General features: G+C 42.0%; 1 non-coding gene and 1 pseudogene across 1 annotated transcript; both read left to right on the forward strand.

Moving 5' to 3' along the window:
* Window positions 1-11,714, forward strand: part of LOC105003822 — a 163,345-nt pseudogene extending 151,631 nt beyond the window's left edge.
* On the forward strand, window positions 11,697-11,769 carry TRNAL-CAA. Its single transcript has one exon. It is a non-coding gene; the product is annotated as a tRNA-Leu (tRNA).
* The last annotated feature ends 1,219 nt before the right edge of the window (window positions 11,770-12,988 follow it).

The raw sequence follows: 12,988 nt of genomic DNA on the forward strand, positions 1-12,988 counted from the left end.
CCCCCCCCCCAGAATCTCCATCCTGAATGGCTCAGATGGCAAAGTGCAGTGACCCGAGCCAGGACCCGAAAGTTCTAGAGGAGTTCATGGAAACTTACAAGGTCACCATTTCATTTCTAAAAATCAAGAAGTTGGAACTCTACTCATATTCTGTAATAACCTATGTGGGAAAAGAATCTGAAAAAGAATGGGTATAACTGAACACCTGTATAGCTGTACACCCGAAACTAAGACAACATTGTAAATCAACTATAGTATAAAATAAAAACTTACTTTTATGTTTTATACATAATTTATACATGCTTTATACATAATTCTTTTCTCCAGAATCTTTATTTTCTCTTTATTTTCCTTTATATTTTGGGAGTCTGCCTGGCGTCAGAAATACAGATCTGCTGGTAACAATTTCTTATAGATTCTGTATGTCTGAACAAATCCTTTATTTCACCTTAATTTTTAAATACTCTTTGCTGGGTTAGAATTCTAAACTGTTGTTGCTGTTTCTTTACACAATTTTAAATATTTTGACATTTAAATAAAATGTCATTCTTTGCATTTTTTTCTGAAGAGAAATTTATTGCAATTCTGATTCTTTTTCATATGTGGCATTGCTTCTTTCCCTGGCCACTTTTTAAATTTTCTCTATATTATTGGTTTTGATCAATGCAATTATAATCTACCTTGATGTAGTTTTATTCAAGTTTCTTTTATTCAAGTTTTATTCAAGTTTCATTGATATTCTTGGTTTGGTGAGTTTATAGTCATAATTCAATATGAAAAATCTCTAGCCATTGTTTCTTCTTATATATCTTTCATTCTCTTTCTCTCCTTTGAAAATTTCAATTACACTAACATTAGAGTCCAGATGGTCCCCAATGACCACGGTTCAACTGATGATTTTTTGACTTGAGGATGGTGCAGAAGTGATATGCATTCAGTGGAAACCATACTTGGAATTTTGCATTTTCCCAGGTAGGCAGTATGCAGGGTTGTACTCTCTCATGTATGTGTATGTGCATTCGTAGTTGCTTCGGTAGGGTCCGACTCTGTGACCCCATGGACTGTAGCCCTCCAGGCTCCTCTGTCCATGGGATTCTCCAGGCAAGCATACTAGAGTGGATTGCCTTGCCCTCCTCCAGGGAATCTTCCGGACCCAGGGATCAAACTCCCATGTCTTACATCTCCTGCTTTAGCAGACAAGTTCTTTACCACTGGTGCCACCTGGGAAGCACATGGTACTCTCTCATAATGCTGGGCAAAGGCAGCTAACTGTCCAATGGGAGCCCCTCCAAGAGCAGCAGGTGGGTCTGACCCAGTCTCCTTTCAAATGACTGCTCCTGCCCTGGGTCCTAGAGCATATGATTTCTTATAGCCCTCTGAGTGCTGGCTTTCAAAGCCAAATATTCTTGGGTCTGTTTTTCCCAGTGCAGGATCCCAAAGCTGGGGAACCCAGTGTGGGGCTCAGACCCCTTGCTCTGTAATCGTAATTATTCTCCCACGTGTGGGTCACCCACCCACAGGGAGTGAGGGTCCTGACTAGGCTGAGTTTCTGCCCCTCTTACTCATCTCATTGTTCTTCTTCATACGTTTTAGCTTTGTAAAAAGGTCTAGTCTTCAGGTCTACTCATCTTTAGGTCTTCTAGTCTCATCTTTCTACTAGTCTCTAGGTCTTTCTCATCAATAGCTGCTCTGTAAATACTTGCAGTTTTGATGTCCATGGTGGGAGGTGAACTCGGAGCCTTCCTACTCTGCATCTCGGCCATACTCCTCCTGTTGACGTTCTGAATGGGAGTTCCCCCCATGTAGCAAGATTGGAATCTCTGAGGCTCCGGACCTGAGCAGGATTGTGCCCTGGGGTTTGCAGCCCAGTGTTCCTTAGTCATGTCTGCAATAAGGGTTCTGGGATAGAGGTGGGGATCAGTTGCTCCCAACCTCATCCTCCACAGTGGGGGCAGAAGTGAGAGGTGGGTGAGAGGGAGGGAGAGCTGCCATCCCTCCCCTGAGGGACAGGAAGACTCTGTCCCCTGATGCCTGGCTCCCCTTGGTCCAGGAGGTATGGATTGAACCCAGGCCCTGGAAACCATTAATAGATTGAAAATTCATAGATTGAAAGCCATTCATTCGGCCCTTCCCAGACCTGGAGCCTCTGGGGGCAACAGGACACACAGCAAGGAAGCAGAGTCTGGTGGTGGGAGCAGGGGTTTGGAGCCTGACACCATCCTCACTGTGCTGGGATGGATGAATCCTTTCACCTCTCTGAAGCCCAGATTCCTTATCTGTAAACTGAGGATAATAACATACTGACTTTAGAACAGTATAGAGGTTCCATAAAAAATTAAAAATACAAATACCGTCTGACTCTGCAATCCCATTCCTGGGCATGTAACCAGAGAAAACTATAGTTCAAAAAGGTATATGTACCCCAATATTCACAGCATTATTTACAATAACCAAAACATGAAAACAACCTAAATGTCCATCAACAGAGGAATAGATAAATAAAATGCAGTACATATACACAATAAAATATTACTCAGCCATGAAAATGAATGAAATAATGCCATTTGCTGCAACATGGATGGACCTACAGATGATCATACTAAGTGAAGTAAATCAGACAGAAAGATAAATTTCATATGATACTGCTTATATGTCTGCATTGACTGTCTGGTGATGTCCATGTGTAGAGTCTTTCTTCTCTTCTGTTGTTGGAAGAGGGTGTTTTCTATGACCAGTGCGTTCTCTTGGAAAAACTCTGTTAGCCTTTCAGTTCAGTTCAGTTCAGTCGATCAGTCGTGTCTGACTCTTTGCGACCCCATGGACTATAGCACTTCCCTGTCCATCACCAACTCCTGAAGCTTACTCAAACTCATGTCCATAGAGTCAGTGATGCCATCCAACCATCTCATCCTCTGTCGCCCCCTTCTCCTCCTGCCATCAGTCTTCCCCAGCATGGAGGTTTTTCTAGTGAGTTAGCACTTCACATTAGGTGGCCAAAGTATTGGAGTTTCAGCTTCAGCATCAGTCGTTCCAATGAGTATTCAGGACTGATCTTTAAGATTGACTGGTTGGATCTCCTTGCAGTCCAAGGGACTCTCAAGAGTCCTCTCCAACACCACAGTTAAAAAGCATCAATTCCTTGGCACTCAGCTTTCTTTATAGTCCAGCTCTCATAGCCATACATGACTACCAGAAAAAAAAAAAGCTTTGACTAGACGGACCTTTGTAGGCAAAGTAATCTCTCTGCGTTTTAATATGCTGTCTAGGTTAAGCATAGCTTTTCTTCCAAAGAGCAAGTGTCTTTTAATTTCATGGCTGCAGTCACCATCTGCAGTGATTTTGGAGCCCAAGGAAATAAAGTCTGTCACTGTTTCCATTGTTCTCCCATCTATTTGCCATGAAGTGATGGGAACAGATGCCATGATCTTGTTTTCTGATTGTTGGGTTTTCGCCAACTTTTCCCCTCTTTTCTTTTGCTTTCATCAAGATGCTCTTTAGTTCCTCTTCACTTTCTGCCATAAGGGTGGTGTCATCTGCATATATGAGGTTATTAATACTTCTCCAGGCAATTTTGATTCCAGCTTGTGCTTCATCCATTCCGGCATTTCACATGATGTACTCTGCATAGAAGTTAAATAATCAGGGTGACAGTATATACCCTTGATGTACTCCTTTCCCAATTTGGAACCAGTCCATTGTTCCATGTCTGGTTCTAACTGTTATTTCTTGACCTGCGTACAGATTTCTCAGGAGGCAGGTCAGGTGGTCTGGTATGCCCATCTCTTTAGGAATTTTCCACAGTTTGTTATGATCCACATAGTCAAAGGCTTTGGCTTAATCAATAAGCCAGAAGGAGATTTTTTTCTGGAACTCTCTTGCTTTTTCGATGATCCAACGGATGTTGGCAATTTGATCTCTGGTTCCTCTGCCTGTTCTAAATCCAGCTTGAACATCTGGAGGTTCATGATTCACATACTGGTGAAGCCTGTCTTGGAGAATTTTGAGCATTACTTTGCTGGCATGTGAGATGAGTACAGTTGGGCGGTAGTTTGAACATTCTTTGGCATTGCCTTTCTTTGGGATTAGAATGAAAACTGACTTTTTCCAGGCCTGTGGCCATTCCTGAGTTTTCCAAATTTGCTGGCATACTGAGTGCAATACTGTAACAGCATCATCTTTTAGGATTTGAAATAGCTTAGCTGGAATTCCACCAGCTCCTCTAGCTTTGTTCATAGTGATGCTTCCTAAGGCCCACTTGTCTTCACATTCCAGGATGTCTGGCTCTAGGTCAGTGATCACACCATCATGGTTATCTCAGTCATGAAGATATTTTTTGTATAGTTCTTCTGTGTATTCTTGCCACTTCTTAATATCTCTTGATGCTGTTAGGTCCATACAATTTCTGTCCTTTATTGAGCCCATCATTGCATGAAATATTCCCTTGGTATCTCTAATTTTCTTGAAGAGATCTCTAGTCTTTCCCGTTCTGTTTTCCTCTATTTCTTTGCATTGATCACCAAGAAAGGCTTTCTTATCTCTCCTTGCTATTCTTTGGAACTCTGCATTCAAATGGGTATATCTTTCCTTTTCTCCTTTGCCTTTCACTTCTCTTTTTTTCATAGCTGTTTGTAAGGCCTCCTCAGACAACCATTTTGCCTTTCTGCATTTCTTTTTCTTGGGGATGGTCTTGATCACTGCTCCTGTACAATGTTATGAACCTCCACCCATAGTTCTTCAGGCACTCTGTCTATTAGATCTAATCCCTTGAATCTATTTGCCACTTCCACTGTATAATCATAAGGGATTTGATTTGTGTCATGCCTGAATGGTCTGGTGGCTTTCCCTACTTTCTTCAGTTTAAGTCTATTAGCCTTTGCCCTGCTTCATTTTGTACTCCAAGAAAAAATCTGCCTGTTACTCCAGGTCTCTTGACTTCCTACTTTTGCATTCCAGTCCCCTGTGATGAAAAGGACATCTTTTTTGGGTGTTAGTTCTAGAAAGTCTTGTAGGTCTTCATAGAACCATTCAACTTCAGCTTCTTCAGCATCACTGGTTGGGGCATAGGTTTGAATTACTGTGATATTGAATGGTTTGCCTTGGAAATGAACAGAGATCATTCTGTCATTTTTGAGACTGCACCCAAGAACTGCTTTTTGAAGTCTTTTGTCGACTATGATGGCTACTCCATTTCTTCTAAGGGATTCTTGCCCACAGCAGTAGGTATACAGGTCATCTGAATTAAATTTGCCCATTCCAGTCCATTTTAGTTTACAGATTCCTAAAATGCCGATGTTCACTCTTGCCATCTCCTGTTTGATCACTTCTAATTTACCTTGATTCATGAACCCAATATTCCAGGTTCCTATGCAATATTGCTCTTTACAGTATCGGACTTTTCTTCCATCACCAGTCACATCCACAACTGGGCGTTGTTTTTGCTTTGGCTCCATCTCTTCATTCTCTCTGGAGTTATTTCTCCACTCTTCTCCAGTAGCATATTGGGCACCTGCCAACCTGGGGAGTTCATACTTCAATGTCATATCTTTTTATCTTTTCATACTGTTCATGGGGTTCTCAACACAAGAATACTGAAGCAGTTTGCTATTCCCTTCTCCAGTGGACCACATTTTATTAGAACTCTCCACCATGACCCATCCACCCTGGGTGGTCCTACACAGCATGGCTCAGAGTTTCATTGAGTTTTAGACAAGGCTGTGGTCCATGTGATCAATTTGATTAGCTTTCTGTGATTGTGGTTTTCATTCTGTCTGCCCTCTGGATAAGAGACTGTGGGGGGAAACTGGGTCTTGTTCTGATGGGTGGGGCCATGCTCAGTAAATCTTCAATCCAATTTTCTATTGATGGGCGGGGCTGTGTTCCCTCCCTGTTATTTGACTTGTGATCAAACTATAGTGGAGGTGGTGAAGATAATGGCAACCTCCTTCAAAAGGCAGGGCAAAGGCTAACAGAGTTTTGCACTAGTCATAGCAAACACCCTCTTCCAACAACACAAGAGAAGACTCTATACATGGACATAACGAGATCAGTTCAGTTCAGTTCAATCTCTCAGTTGTGTCTGACTCTTTGTGACCCATGAACTGCAGCACACCAGGCCTCCCTGTCCATCACCAACTCCCGGAGTTCACTCAAATTCATGTCCATGGAGGCGGTGATGCCTTCCAAGCATCTCATTGTCTGTCGTCCCCGCCTCCTCCTGCTCTCAATCTTTCCCAGCATCAGGGTCTTTTCAAATAAGTTAGCTCTTCATATCAGGTGGCCAAAGTATTGGAGTTTCAGCTTCAACATCAGTCCTTCCAATGAATACCAGATGGTCAATACCAAAATCAGGTTGATTATATTCTTTGCAGCCAAAGCTGGAGAAGCTCTAAATAGTCAGCAAAAACAAGACTGGGAGCGGATTGTGGCTCAGATCATGAACTCCTTACTGCCAAATTCAGACTTAAATTGAAAAAAGGAGGGAAAACCCCCAGACCATTCAGGTATGACACAAATCAAATCCCTTATGATTATACAGTGGAAGTGGCAAATAGATTCAAGGGATTAGATCTAATAGACAGAGTGCCTGAAGAACTATGGGTGGAGGTTCATAACATTGTACAGGAGGCAGTGATCAAGACCATCCCCAAGAAAAAGAAATGCAGAAAGGCAAAATGGTTGTCTGAGGAGGCCTTACAAACAGCTATGAAAAAAAGAGAAGTGAAAGGCAAAGGAGAAAAGGAAAGATATACCCATTTGAATGCAGAGTTCCAAAGAATAGCAAGGAGAGATAAGAAAGCCTTTCTTGGTGATCAATGCAAAGAAATAGAGGAAAACAGAATGGGAAAGACTAGAGATCTCTTCAAGAAAATTAGAGATACCAAGGGAATATTTCATGCAACAATGGGCACAATAAAGGACAGAAATTGTATAGACCTAACAGCATCAAGAGATATTAAGAAGAGATGGCAAGAATACACAGAAGAACTATACAAAAAATATCTTCATGACCGAGATAACCATGATGGTGTGATCACTGACCTAGAGCCAGACATCCTGGAATGTGAAGACAAGTGGGCCTTAGGAAGCATCACTATGAACAAAGCTAGAGGAGCTGGTGGAATTCCAGCTAAGCTATTTCAAATCCTAAAAGATGATGCTGTTACAGTATTGCACTCAGTATGCCAGCAAATTTGGAAAACTCAGGAATGGCCACAGGCCTGGAAAAAGTCAGTTTTCATTCTAATCCCAAAGAAAGGCAATGCCAAAGAATGTTCAAACTACCGCCCAACTGTACTCATCTCACATGCCAGCAAAGTAATGCTCAAAATTCTCCAAGACAGGCTTCACCAGTATGTGAATCATGAACCTCCAGATGTTCAAGCTGGATTTAGAACAGGCAGAGGAACCAGAGATCAAATTGCCAACATCCGTTGGATCATCGAAAAAGCAAGAGAGTTCCAGAAAAAAATCTCCTTCTGGCTTATTGATTAAGCCAAAGCCTTTGACTATGTAGATCATAACAAACTGTGGAAAATTCCTAAAGAGATGGGCATACCAGACCACCTGACCTGCCTTCTGAGAAATCTGAGAAGCAACAGTTAGAACCAGACATGGAACAATGGACTGGTTCCAAATTGGGAAAGGAGTACATCAAGGCTGTATATTGTCATCCTGCTTATTTAACTTCTATGCAGAGCACATCATGTGAAATGCCAGAGTGGATGAAGCACAAGCTGGAATCAAGATTGCCAGGAGAAGTATTAATAACCTCATATATGCAGATGACACCACCCTTGTCACAGAAAGTGAAGAGAAACTAAAGAGCATCTTGATGAAAGAGAAAGAAGAGAGTGAAAAAGCTGACTTAAAACTCAACATTAAAAAAACTAATATCATGGCATCCAATCCCATCATTTCATGGCAAATAGATGGGGAAACAATGGAAATGGTAAGAGACTTTATTTCCTTGGGCTCCAAAATCACTGCAGATGGTGAGTAAAGCCATGAAAGATGCTTGTTCTTTGGCAGAAAAGCTATGACCAACAGAGACAGCATATTAAGAAGCAGAGATATTACTTTGCCAACAAAGATCTGTCTAGTCAAAGCTATGGTTTTTCCATTAGTCAGGTATGAATGTGAGTGTTGGGCTATAAAGAAAGCTGAGCCCTGAAGAATCGATGCTTTGAACTGTGGTGTTGGAGAAAACTCTTGAGAGTCCCTTGGACTGCAAGGAGATCCAACCAGTCAATCCCAAAGGAGATTAGTCCTGAACATTCATTGGAAGGACAGATGCTGAAGCTGAAACTCCCATACTTTGGCCACCTGATGCAAAGAATTGACTCATTGGAAAAGACTCTAATGTTGGGAAAGATTGAAGGCAGAAGGAGAAGGTGATGACAGAGGATAAGATGATTGGATGGCATTACTGACTCGATGGACATGAGTCTGAGCAAGCTCCAGGAGTTGGTGATGAACAGGGAGGGGTGGTGCGCTGCAGCCCATGGGATCACAAAGAATCAGACATGACTAAGAGACTGAAATGAACTGAACTGAACTGTTATAACTACATATAAAATGATACATAAATCTTAAAAAATGATACAAACCCACACCTCCTGCTTGGTAGGCAGATTCTTTAACGCTGAACCACCAGGGAAGCCCGTAAAGTAATTATATGCCAAGAAAAAATAATCTTTTGTAAAAATCTGAGAGTGGAATGTGCCTGGTTCACCAGCTCTGAGACTTGAGGCACGTGTCTGAGCCTTCATGTCCTCATCACCAAAATGCCGTCCTTCTCTCCTCTCCTTGTGCTGCTGCGGCTGGGACTCTGAAAGCACACTTCTGCATCGCCAGCATCAGCCCATGAGGACACTGAGGGAGGGTGCAGGGCTGAAGGGGAGGATTGGACTTATCCCCCATGTCTGCTTTATGTTCCAGCAGCATGTTTCACCCCCGCAGCCAGAGATCCTTCCCATAGCAACAGTGGGATCCACTTTGCAGTTTTCCAGCCCTCATAGAACTAGCCTCTTGGTGCTGTATCTCGGAGACTCCAACTCCATACTGGCAGCATGTCCTACACTTCAGGGACCTGAGCGTCAGCCCCACGGGGCCTCTCTTCCAACTAAATTAACTAATTGAAAGTATTAAGTTTTAATAATCTAATCTCATCCATCAATTCCCCTGCCCTAGGGTACTAGAAACTTCCAGCAGTTATTACCTCATCAATAACTTAGTTTCCTTCTTACTTTTTCAGTTACCCAATTAACAATTTTTTATCTGGTTTAGGACATTTAAATGAATTTCTGATATAAATAAGTATTATGACTTCTATCTCCTAACAGGTCCTGACTGATCTTCAGGGTATTAAAGCATACTTCTTATGGGTATGAGGATTAAATTAAACAGATTTTACATGATGCCAGGCATGTACGACATCTTCAATTCACATTAGTCCTGTCCTTCCTTCTGGAACACTGTTGAATCATATGGTGCCAACCCATTTTCAAAAATCTTAATTTTCCCCTATTGTTGTTGTTCTGACAGAACAACACTCAATAGCATCTTACTCTTTGCCATCCCAAGGACTGCAGCACACCAGGCTCCCTTGTCCTTCACTGTCTCCTGGAGCTTGCTCAAACTCTTGTCCATTGAGTTGATGATTTCCATCTAACCGTCTCACCCTCTGTTGCCGCCTGCCCTCCCGCCTTCAATCTTTCCCAGCATTTTCCTTACTGAAATGTCTAAAAGTACAGGTTTGGAGACAAATAGACTTGTGCTTGAATCCCAGCTTTGCTGCTTACTGTGTAACATTGGGCAGTCCTTCATGTTTGAAGCCTCATCTAACAAGCGTAAATGATAAGAACAGCACTTCTGGAATTGCCGTAAGGATCACATGACTAATGTTTGTCGACTATGTCCGGCACAGAGCAGCAGTTAGAAAACTATACCTGTTATGGTCTTCTCTTAACCATTACTTGTGTTGCACGCTTTCGAACTGCCTCTCCTTCCTAAACACACTTCCCAGATGAGTGTCTGTTAAAACCTTGATGCCCAGCCAGGATGCAATGCTGCACCCAAGGTCTGACCAGAGCAGAGAGGGCAGGTCATGACTTCTTACGGTCAAAATGCTCTGCTCTATATGATGGGAACTGAAATCTCAGTCTGTGACCACTTTATTTGTTTGCACCTCCAGTGTAGCAATACTATTGTATCCGTCTAGGTTACTTGGGAGCAACAGAAAATATTTAGAGCTGAATTATGCAAATCAAAAAAATAGTCAACACACACTGGAATTCTTAGAACATTGTGATGACACTTTTAAGTCTTCCCAAATTGTCCTACAGAGAAACAAAGACCCATAGGCAATATCTATAGCAAAAAACACATGATAAGGTCTCCCCAATGATCTCTTGATATGAGGGCTTGGGAACAACCCAATAGTAGCTAGGAGAACTGGATGGGGTCTACTTTGGGGCAGAAGGAAGCATAAGGAGGCAACTGGACTTCCAATGGCCCACAGTCACTAGGCTAACTAACTGGAAAGCACTGTGGGCCAGTCTGAGAACTAGGAAGGCTTTGAAGGATCCAATATGGGGCGAGTGCACTGGTCCATGTGGGAGAGCTGATAGCACTGGAGCAGCATAGGCCCTTAAACTTATGAAATGTAACAAATGAAAGTTCTTTTCCAAAACAAAGATCCAGACTAAGAAGAAACAGACAGCAGTAGAATCCAAATTGAGCTGAATAAGGACAGTAAAAGGAAAGAAAAAAAAAGTCCAGATAAAAGTAGAGGAGGGGAACAGAACACTCAGATCTCCAAGAGCATGAGACCATGTTTTTATCACTTTGTGAAAACAATATTAGAGGGACCTGTGGGGAGAGGAGGGTCTTCCCCAGAGGTTCAGTGGTAAATATTTCACCTGCAGTACGGGAGACCCAGGTTCGATCCCTGGGTCAGGAAGATCCCCTGGAGGAGGTCATGGCAACCCACTCCAGTATTCTTGCCTGGAGAATCCCATGGACAGAGGAGTCTGGCAGGCTACAGCGCATGGGGTCACAAAGAGTTGGACATGACTGAAACTGCTGGGTGTGCGCACACACATGCAGGGAGAGGAGACCAGAGACCTGGCTTGGGATCTGACAAGATGGCTACGATGCCCTAGGAATTGTTGAGGAAACCCATTACTTGCTGGCTGGACCAGTTCCTGGCATCAAAGCAGAACCAGATGAGAGCAATCAATGTCTGTTATTTTAATGTGGCCATTGCTAGCCCCAGGGTTCCCCTTTGAAGGAGGGACATTTAAATGTGAACTATTCCTTCCAGAAGAATAGCCAATGGCAGCCCCTAAAGTATGTTTCATGACCAAAATTTAGCATCCTAATGTAGACAAGTTGGGAAGAATATGTTTAGATATTCTGAGTAGTCCCCAGCCCTGCAGATCAGTACTGTTCTGTCATCCATCCTGGCTTTGTTAAGTGCTTCCAATCCAGATGATCCATTAGTAAATGATGTGTCTCAGCAGTGAAAGACTTGACAAAGCTCAAGCCATAGAAGCAGCTCAAGCATGGACTTGGCTTGGACTCGGCTATATGCCAACATGAATAATATTTATATTAATTGGATCATCAAGTCTTCATCACTTCTCTTGTTCTGCCAAGATGTCTTTCTTTTTGGTTTGATTTTAATGGACACGTCTGCCTTCTTAGCTCAGTAGGCAGTGCATCAGTCTCAAAATCTGAAGGTCCTGAGTTCAAGCCTCAGATAGGGCAGTTTGTTTGGGCTTCCCTCATAGCTCAGTTGGTAAAGAACAAACCTGCAATGAAGGAGACCTGGGTTCAGTCCCTGGACTGTATAGTCCATGGGGTCACAAACAGTCAGACACGACTGAGTGAACTTCATTTCACTTTAATGGACACAGTCTTGGAAATATTGCAGATTAAAAGCCCAGACACCTTTTATCCTTTGGTGATTAAATGCACATTAGCATATCTGTGTCTCCTCCTGACTCACTGCTGTAAAGCATGAGCAGAGGCTAGAAAGACACCAGGATTGTTGTGAAACATTTCAAAGCAGTGCACCTCTCTTTAATTCATCTATCCATCACTGTTTAAGTATAAAGCACTGTGAATGAAGGGAATGGCCAGGGTTTGCTGCCAAGGTAATGGGTGTTTTTCTCTATTACTTTTTGAGCTTGTGAGAGTAGTTTTATTTTAATTTTATCGACTCCTTCCCTTTAATAGTGATCCAATTTCACTGGTTAAACAGCTAACCATTCTTTAGAATATGATCTCTATTTATTTAGTTGTCACAGATGGATAGGCTTAATTGTTAGAGCCAAAATGGGAACATCAAACAAACATCACAGCCCTCACCAATAACACTATGACTTTGCTATCAAGCGTAGACTCCACCTTTCATGTAAAAGCTTGTGACCGTATAGTATGATTTGTCTGGAAACTTCTGTAAGTCTTACGTTTTAGCAAAATATTTTTGTTATTCTAAAAAAAAAAAAAAAGAGGAAACTCTACAGGGATGAAGCCAAAAAAGATATTCTGGTGCACACAGCCTAAAAAGAAGAAAAATGCATTGCATATAGAAAGTGAGCAATAGAAAAAAGTCAGTTCAAATCCCATAGGATGATAATTCTGAAGAAACAAGAGAATGAGAAGAATTACATGTACATATAATAATATATAAGAATCAGAGAAAAAATATCCCCCAGAGACAATAAAACATACCAGAAAGATATGTATGCAAGAGATAGAAATTATAACCTAACATTAAAAAAAACAAGCTTTGTTTCCAGTTTTTTAAGGAATCTCCACACTGTTCTCCATAGTGGCTGTACTAGTTTGCATTCCCACCAACAGTGTAAGAGGATTCCTTTTTCTCCACACCCTCTCCAGCATTTATTGCTTGTAGACTTTTGGATCGCAGCCATTCTGACTGGCATGAAATGGTACCTCATTGTGGTTTTGATTTGCATTT

Source organism: Bison bison, unplaced genomic scaffold (assembly GCF_000754665.1).
Source record: "Bison bison bison isolate TAMUID 2011002044 unplaced genomic scaffold, Bison_UMD1.0 scf7180017864471, whole genome shotgun sequence".
Classification (NCBI taxonomy): Eukaryota; Metazoa; Chordata; class Mammalia; order Artiodactyla; family Bovidae; genus Bison; species Bison bison.